A 7,500-nucleotide genomic window follows, 5' to 3' on the forward strand; every position below is an offset into this window, starting at 1 on the left:
CTCGTTCCCGTCCTCATCGATTGCTTAAAACGTTGTCTTATTTTCTTTCATATCTCCCGGACAGGCCACCAAATGTTGCACACTGAGCGGACGGAAGCATGGATTCGGACTCGCACTTAAAACACACACACATTCTAAAATGGCGGACAACTAAAACCTCGTGTCTTTATTCTTCCCATGATTCCTTGCTACAGTTTTGTTGCTGAGAGGGGTTAACACCGTATTCCTTAACCTAACTGTATAGGCCCTACATACCCAATTTAAATCTCTTGGGATTAAGATTCTTTGTGTATTGTATTTCCATGATACTGTAGCATAGATATTTAGAAGATATGGAAATACCTGGAGCAAAACGCTTTATTCCCAGAGGGTTTGAATTGGGTCCAACACTCAAACAGCCGATGGAGTCTATAGCACTATAGTGACATACTTAAGAAAGTAAGAAACTATGGTAACATATCGATTTAGAGAAATTGTATGGTAATATAGTTGAGAAAGTAGCTGTGCCTGTCTGTGTTCAAAGGAAGCTTTGACAATTGACATTAAAAAGCCGACACCAGAGTCGTAGTCATTAAAATAAGCTTGCTCCCGGCGGGGATCGAACCCGCGACCTTCGCATTACTCCAGCACCTTAAGTGACCGTTGCCAGCACTGCTTATAAGTACGACGCTCTAACCTACTGTGCTACGGGAGCTATGACAGTCGTAATCGTAGTGGATTGTCCAAGAACCACCAGGTGGCTTCCCGATGACCCTTCAATTGTCTTTCGAGTGTCCTTTCCCACGAAACCCATAATAATAATAATTATAAATGTTCGGCAGTATCTCAGTATGATCAAGCCCAAGCCCACCTGTTGTTTTTGCAAAATCGTAATCTGTCACAAAATGACATCACTAAAAGGGCGCTTGAAACTTTATACTAGAAGGGTGCAAAGATGGACGACCATAGCCTGTAAATTGTAAGCAGAACTTGGTTAAAGATAGGTTCACCTCTGTCTGAAGATGAAGTGTGAAATGCTAGCTTTGAGATGAGAAGTCATGGATTCGTGTACATTCCAAGGACAATTTCCAACTCAGTGTAAATCGATTAGGGTCTCGTTCGATTGACCTCATTCCGGAATAAGAATACATGGAGTGATGATTAAAACGTTATGTTTAATTTGGCGCGTTTCAAAGCAGCAAGAATAATAAAAATATGTTTAAAATAGCATTTTAGCAGATGTTTGACAATTTTAATGTGAATCTCCGTAAAAAGAAGGATTTCTAACTTATATTCCAGATATTCCTATTCCGGAATACGGTCAATCGAACGCATCCTAAGCTTTCTCCTCGAAGATGAAGCCGAAATGAGATGCTGTAACATGCATCATCTATTGATTTGTCTAGTGAGAACGATGCGACCTCATTAATGCGTTCCCCTCAACGTGATTATGCACAACCACGTACAATGATTGTCATGGAAGTCAAATTTCAACAAACCTCACCTGAACATCAATAAAACGTAAGGCACCGATGGGAGTTGAACCCATGACCAACTGAGCTACGGTACCTTGAACGTAAACGTACACAAACTGCCACTGAAGTTAAGCCTTGGGATTTGATCAACGTCCTTTCATAAACTTGAAAAGCACTGTGGCTCTCAAAGAACCATCTGTCATTTCGATCAAAGAAAGGAAGCTTAACGAAATATATTTCACTGCTCACCAGTACATCAAGTCGCTTTGAATAGTCACTAAGTTTGCCTCCGTGGCCTAATGGATAAGGCGTCGGCCTCCTCCTGCAAAAGGAAAGCCGAAGATTGCGGGTTCAAGTCCCGTCGGAGGTGTTTGGACTCACTCTTTCGCTACAAGGTGCACACCTTTGAAAGAACTCTCCCTTTTCTTCCCAAATGGCGAGATTGAGAACGCTACCAAATCAAAATTCGCCAAAGCGGAGCACCCTTTGTTCGCCAAACTCGGACACCACCACTTCCCAGCATTGCTTCAAGATCCGTAGTAACCAGCAATCTCTGTCATAAATTTCTATGAAACTGGATGCCACGTATCAGTTCACCGATTCCCCCCTTTTCAAAGTTGTAGACAAAAAGAGTAATGACTTTTTCCACGAATTCTCAAAGTTATTGCGCGATCGTCATTGAAAAGGGGGGGAAAGGTTGCATTATGGGTTGAGGTCACCATCTTTTCGGCTGGGGTTGAAACAGCATGGTACCCAATCCGAAGCTGTCCTTCTAACAGGTCAGCCGGTAAAAGGACATCCATGTCGCCATGCTGATCTTCCTTCAAATACAAGTAATAGTTGAGAACACCTGCAAAACTCGGCTTCGGCAAAGTAAATAATTATAAATGTTCGGCAGTATCTCAGTATGATCAAGCCCGAAATGCCCGTATTTGAAGAACCGAACAGGGTGGATATGCCTCACTGAGTCCAGGCATACCCGTCTCATATTGTTATTTAACGTTCCGTCAATACTGGTGAAGGGAGGAGCCCGGCTAGCTCAGTCGGTAGAGCATGAGACTCTTAATCTCAGGGTCGTGGGTTCGAGCCCCACGTTGGGCGGTTTCTTTATTGCTGGCTTACTAAACGCTCTTGTGTTCTTTTTGTATAAGTATCAGTTTTGTTTTTTCGTAGAGTATCAACTTGATAGATTTCCAGGGAGTCACGGACGTTAGAACATCGACTTCAAATGCAAAAGTTAGAGCTGAAACTGAGCTAAAGCAACAGAAGTAATAACACTTGCGGTGCCAAACACAATTTCCACAAGTAATCGGATTTTGATGAATTTGACATGCAAGTTGGACAGCGGTTGAAGGGTCCTTTGTTTTGTTTGCCGTGTTCTTGTTCTATTACGCGGCTTTGCTGCCTTAAATCAAATCTTCGTTTGGCCCATTAACGACGTTGCACCTTTAGTTCGCCTCTTGGGATAGTCTTTATGAAGTCAAGAGTTGCAACCACAAGTAAAAATCAGACTTTTCCGAAATGGCAGCCTACTACTTGAAGTAACTCGTCGGTTGTGTCCGCCTCTATGGAAGCGAGCACCCGTTGTTTTTGCGAAATCGTAACCTGTCACAAAATGACATCACTAAAAGGGCGTTTGAAACTTTATACTAGAAGGGTGCAAAGATGGACGACCATAGCCTGTAAATTGTAAGCAGAAGTCATAGGTTCGTGTACATTCCAAGGCCAATTTCCAACTCCGACGAAATCGACAGACCTAATAGGCTACCTGTATCCAATTCAAACCCTTTTGGGAATAAAAAGGTTTGTTCCAGGTATTTCGATATCATTTAAATATGAATGCTACATACAATACACAAAAAAATCCTAATGCAGGGATATTTGAATTGGGTACAACATTGAGTTAGCCGATTAGGTCTATTAAGCTTGTTCCTCAAAGCTCAAGCCGAGATGAGATGCTCTAAAACGCATCATCTTTTGATTTGTCTAAGGAAAAGTATGTGGCCTCATTAATGCATTCCAATTCACGACGACGATAGCCTGTAAATTGTGAACAGAGTTTGGTTATTATTAAAGAAAGGTTCCGCTGAGAAAATGGAGTGTGAAATGCTAGCTTTGAGATTAGAAGTCATGGGTTCGTGTACGTTCCAAGGACAATTTCCAACTCAGTGTAAATCGATTAGGGTCTCGTTCGATTGACCTCATTCCGGAATAAGAATACGTGGAGTAATGATTAAAACGTTATGTTTGGCGCGTTTCAAAGCAGCAAGAATAATAAAAATATGTTTAAAATAGCATTTTAGCAGATGTTTGACAATTTTAATGTGAATCTCCGTAAAAGGAAGGATTTCTAACTTATATTCCAGATATTCCTATTCCGGAATACGGTCAATCGAACGCATCCTAAGCTTTCTCCTCGAAGATGAAGCCGAAATGAGATGCTGTAACATGCATCATCTTTTGATTTGTCTAGTGAGAACGATGCGACCTCATTAACGCGTTCCCCTCAACGGGATTATTATGCACAATCACGTACAATGATTGTCATGGAAGTCAAATTTCAACAAACCTCACCTGAACATCAATAAAACGTAAGGCACCGATGGGAGTTGAACCCATGACCAACTGAGCTACGGTACCTTGCACGTAAACGTACACAAACTGCCACTGAAGTTAAGCCTTGGGATTTGATCAACGTCCTTTCATAAACTTGAAAAGCACTGTGGCTCTCAAAGAACCATATGTCATTTCGATCAAAGAAAGGAAGCTTAACGAAATATATTTCACCGCTCACCACTACATCAAGTCGCTTTGAATAGTCACTAAGTTTGCCTCCGTGGCCTAATGGATAAGGCGTCGGCCTCCTACTGCAAAAGGAAAGCCGAAGATTGCGGGTTCAAGTCCCGTCGGAGGTGTTTGGACTCACTCTCTCGCTACAAGGTGCACACCTTTGAAAGAACTCTCCCTTTTCTTCCCAAATGGCGAGATTGAGAACGCCACCAAGTCAAAATTCGCCAAAGCGGAGCACCCTTTGTTCGCCAAACTCGGACACCACTACTTCCCAGCGTTGCTTCAAGATCCGTAGTAACCAGCAATCTCGGTCATAAATTTCTATGAAACTGGATGCCACGTATCAGTTCACCGATTTCCCCCTTTTCAAAGTTGTAGACAAAAAGAGTAATGACTTTTTCCACGAATTCTCAAAGTTATTGCGCGATCGTCATTGAAAAGGGGGGAAAGGTTGCATTATGGGTTGAGGTCACCATCTTTTCGGCTGGGGTTGAAACAGAATGGTACCCAATCCGAAGCTGTCTTTCCAACAGGTCAGCCGGTGAAAGGACATCCGTGTCGCCGTGCTGATCTTCCTTCAAATACAAGTAATAGTTGAGAACACCTGCAAAACTCGGCTTCGGCAAAGTGATGAAAGCTTTTGGTGAGCGATAAACTGAATTTGGTCATTCATTTTAACGTTGAGTGCGAGATTGACGATGATAATCCTCAGGATTTGATCAACCATTTTTCATAACCTCGAGTAGACCTAAGCGGCTAACTCAATGTTGAACCCAATTTAAATCTCTCGGGATTAAGATTTTTTGTGATGATATGGAAATACCTGGAGCAAAACACTCAATTAGCCCATTGAGTCTATAGCACTATAGTGTCATACTTGAGAAAGTGAGAAACTATGGTAACATATTGATTTAGAGAAATTGTATGGTAATATAGTCGAGAAAGTAGCTGTGCCTGTCTGTGTTCAAAGGAAGCTTTGACAATTGACATTAAAGCCGACACCAGAGTCGTTAAAATAAGCTTGCTCACGGCGGGGATCGAACCCGCGACCTTCGCATTACTCCAGCACCTTAAGTGGCCGTTGCCAATACTGCTTATAAGTACGACGCTCTAACCTAGTGTTCTACGGGAGCTATGACATTTGTACTCGGAGTGGATTGTCCCCCACGAACCACCAGGTGGCTTCCCGATGACCCTTCAATTGTCTTTCGAGTGTCCTTTCCCACGACACCCATAATAATAAAAATAATAATAATAATAATAATAATAATAATAATAATAATAATAATAATAATAATAATTATAAATGTTCGGCAGTATCTCAGTATGATCAAGCCCGAAATGCCCGTATTTGAAGAACCGAACAGGGTGGATATGCCTCACTGAGCCCAGGCATACCCGTCTCATATTGTTATTTAACGTTCCGCCAACACTGGTGAAGGAAGGAACCCGGCTAGCTCAGTCGGTAGAGCATGAGACTCTTAATCTCAGGGTCGTGGGTTCGAGCCCCACGTTGGGCGGTGCATCTCTATTGCTGGCTTACTAAACGCTCTTGTGTTCTTTTTGTATAAGTATCAATTTTGTTTTTTCGTAGAGTATCAACTTGATAGATTTCCAGGGAGTCACGGACGTTAGAACATCGACTTCAAATGCAAAAGTTAGAGCTGAAACTGAGCTAAAGCAACAGAAGTAATAACACTTGCGGTGCCAAACACAATTTCCACAAGTAATCGGATTTTGATGAATCTGACATGCAAGTTGGACAGCGGTTAGCGGTTGAAAAGTCCTTTCTTTTGTTTGCCGTGTTCTAGTTCTATTACGCGGCTTTGCTGCCTTAAATCAAATCTTCGTTTGGCCCATTAACGACGTTGTACCTTTAGTTCGCCTCTTGGGATAGTCTTTATGAAGTCAAGAGCTGCAACCACAAGTAAAAATCAGACTTTTCCGAAATGGCAGCCTACTACTTGAAGTAACTCGTCGGTTGTGTCCGCCTCTATGGAAGCGAGCACCCGTTGTTTTTGCGAAATCGTAACAGAGTTTGGTTATTATTAAAGAAAGGTTCCGCTGAGAAAATGGAGTGTGAAATGCTAGCTTTGAGATAAGAAGTCATGGGTTCGTGTACGTTCCAAGGACAATTTCCAACTCAGTGTAAATCGATTAGGGTCTCGTTCGATTGACCTCATTCCGGAATAAGAATACGTGGAGTAATGATTAAAACGTTATGTTTGGCGCGTTTCAAAGCAGCAAGAATAATAAAAATATGTTTAAAATAGCATTTTAGCAGATGTTTGACAATTTTAATGTGAATCTCCGTAAAAGAAAGGATTTCTAACTTATATTCCATATATTCCTATTCCGGAATACGGTCAATCGAACGCATCCTAAGCTTTCTCCTCGAAGATGAAGCCGAAATGAGATGCTGTAACATGCATCATCTTTTGATTTGTCTAGTGAGAACGATGCGACCTCATTAATGCGTTCCCCTCAACGGGATTATTATGCACAACCACGTACAATGATTGTCATGGAAGTCAAATTTCAACAAACGTCACCTGAACATCAATAAAACGTAAGGCACCGATGGGAGTTGAACCCATGACCAACTGAACCACGGTACCTTGCACGTAAACGTACACAAACTGCCACTGAAGTTAAGCCTTGGGATTTGATCAACGTCCTTTCATAAACTTGAAAAGCACTGTGGCTCTCAAAGAACCATCTGTCATTTCGATCAAAGAAAGGAAGCTTAACGAAATATATTTCACCGCTCACCAGTACATCAACGCTTTGAATAGTCACTAAGTTTGCCTCCGTGGCCTAATGGATAAGGCGTCGGCCTCCTACTGCAAAAGGAAAGCCGAAGATTGCGGGTTCAAGTCCCGTCGGAGGTGTTTGGACTCACTCTCTCGCTACAAGGTGCACACCTTTGAAAGAACTCTCCCTTTTCTTCCCAAATTCTTCCCTACAAGGTGCACACCTTTGAAAGAACTCTTCCTTTTCTTCCCAAATGGCGAGATTGAGAACGCCACCAAGTCAAAATTCGCCAAAGCGGAGCACCCTTTGTTCGCCAAACTCGGACACCACTACTTCCCAGCGTTGCTTCAAGATCCGTAGTAACCAGCAATCTCGGTCATAAATTTCTATGAAACTGGATGCCACGTATCAGTTCACCGATTTCCCCCTTTTCAAAGTTGTAGACAAAAAGAGTAATGACTTTTTCCACGAATTCTCAAAGTTATTGCGCGATCGTCATTAA

The 7,500-nt window shown here is 42.2% G+C and overlaps 6 non-coding genes across 6 annotated transcripts; 5 read left to right on the forward strand and 1 right to left on the reverse strand.

Annotated features, from left to right (window-relative positions):
• Positions 1–583: 583 nt before the first annotated feature.
• On the reverse strand, positions 584–694 carry Trnai-uau (transfer RNA isoleucine (anticodon UAU)). Its single transcript has 2 exons — positions 657–694; positions 584–619 (listed from the first exon to the last, which is right to left on the reverse strand). It is a non-coding gene; the product is annotated as a tRNA-Ile (tRNA).
• A 1,045-nt stretch (positions 695–1,739) lies between these two features.
• On the forward strand, positions 1,740–1,824 carry Trnar-ccu (transfer RNA arginine (anticodon CCU)). Its single transcript is given in 2 exon segments — positions 1,740–1,776; positions 1,789–1,824. It is a non-coding gene; the product is annotated as a tRNA-Arg (tRNA).
• Positions 1,825–2,482: 658 nt separating this feature from the next.
• Positions 2,483–2,555, forward strand: Trnak-cuu (transfer RNA lysine (anticodon CUU)). The gene has a single exon. It is a non-coding gene; the product is annotated as a tRNA-Lys (tRNA).
• Positions 2,556–4,284: 1,729 nt separating this feature from the next.
• Trnar-ccu (transfer RNA arginine (anticodon CCU)) lies at positions 4,285–4,369 on the forward strand. The gene is given in 2 exon segments: positions 4,285–4,321; positions 4,334–4,369. It is a non-coding gene; the product is annotated as a tRNA-Arg (tRNA).
• Positions 4,370–5,691: 1,322 nt separating this feature from the next.
• Trnak-cuu (transfer RNA lysine (anticodon CUU)) lies at positions 5,692–5,764 on the forward strand. The gene has a single exon. It is a non-coding gene; the product is annotated as a tRNA-Lys (tRNA).
• A 1,286-nt stretch (positions 5,765–7,050) lies between these two features.
• Trnar-ccu (transfer RNA arginine (anticodon CCU)) lies at positions 7,051–7,135 on the forward strand. The gene is given in 2 exon segments: positions 7,051–7,087; positions 7,100–7,135. It is a non-coding gene; the product is annotated as a tRNA-Arg (tRNA).
• The last annotated feature ends 365 nt before the right edge of the window (positions 7,136–7,500 follow it).

The sequence above is a fragment of the Montipora foliosa genome, chromosome 4 (genome assembly GCF_036669935.1).
Source record: "Montipora foliosa isolate CH-2021 chromosome 4, ASM3666993v2, whole genome shotgun sequence".
Classification (NCBI taxonomy): domain Eukaryota; kingdom Metazoa; phylum Cnidaria; class Anthozoa; order Scleractinia; family Acroporidae; genus Montipora; species Montipora foliosa.